This window comes from Anticarsia gemmatalis, chromosome 29, assembly GCF_050436995.1.
Source record: "Anticarsia gemmatalis isolate Benzon Research Colony breed Stoneville strain chromosome 29, ilAntGemm2 primary, whole genome shotgun sequence".
NCBI classification, from domain to species: domain Eukaryota; kingdom Metazoa; phylum Arthropoda; class Insecta; order Lepidoptera; family Erebidae; genus Anticarsia; species Anticarsia gemmatalis.
The window spans coordinates 996,255-997,461 of record NC_134773.1 but is presented as its reverse complement, the minus strand read 5'-3'; positions in this window follow the sequence as shown (position 1 = coordinate 997,461).

The window sequence follows — 1,207 nt, the reverse complement described above, 5'->3', positions numbered from 1 at the left end:
GATTTACACGTGAAGGGTTTCTACGCGGACGATGTCGCGACGGCCTCTAGTAAATAAATAAATTGTTAATAGTCTCTCATATTTTCTAAACCTAACCGTATAATATGCGTAATATAACATGATTTTACATACAAATATCGTGTCTCACCACATGGCGGAGTGCTGAAATGTAAAGTGTCCACGCCAATATTTTTAACTCTATATTATTATATTGGCGACTTTTGACGCACTTGAACTAAATAAACCCGGAGTTTGTTTTACGCGAGCGTTTGTACGAATGCTGTGTTTTTAAGATGTTCCTTCTAGTATTTTCTATCTGAACGTTGGTTTATCTGTTGTGTTTTTGCGGCTAAACAGCCAAACAGATTTTGATGAAATTTGCCTTGAAGATAGTTGAAGGTCTGGGTTTAAACATAGGATATCTAATATATAAAATTCTCGCGTCATAGTTTTCGTTGCCATACTCCTCCGAAACGGCTTGACCGATTTTGATGAAATTTTGTGAGCATATTGAGTAGGTCTGAGAATCGGCCAACATCTATTTTTCATACTCCTAAGTGACACTTTTTTTATTTATTTATATGGCAGAACAAAGTTTTATAAAATTATTAATAAAAAAATATTTTATTATTTTGTTCAAATTTCATGGCACGAGCAGTGTCGCGTTGATAAGTTGGTCGGTAATAACATAATTAAATCCCTTCGGTGTGTATGTATATATTATATTGCAACGCCTGAAAAAGGTTACTAAGTTTGTCACTACCCTAATATAAGATCCTTTTGTATATGTAACTCAGTAAGCAGTAAATTAATTTGAAATATCTATTCGCGTTTCCGTATTCTAAAAGTACTTAACTGAACTAGTTTTCTTATATGTAGTTATCGAAAGAAGAACAATTCACGATAGAGTTATATGTATTCAATTGATTTTTTTATATATTTTATAAATTGACTTAAATATTTATCACCTGATTTTAACGGTTCGATTACCTATGGCTGCTTTCCAAGATAAGACTTAAGGGAAGGGAAGTGCGACAAAAAAAACCCTAGACTACATTTTAATCAACATTTTCATACAAGCGAAACCGCGCCAATCTACTAGTCCTTAGTTTATTTCGATCGCGTATAACTCCCGACCTCCTAATCTCCACCGCCCCATCGATAATTCTAAAAATACCCGCGTCTTGCAGTCTGTGTAATAATTTCC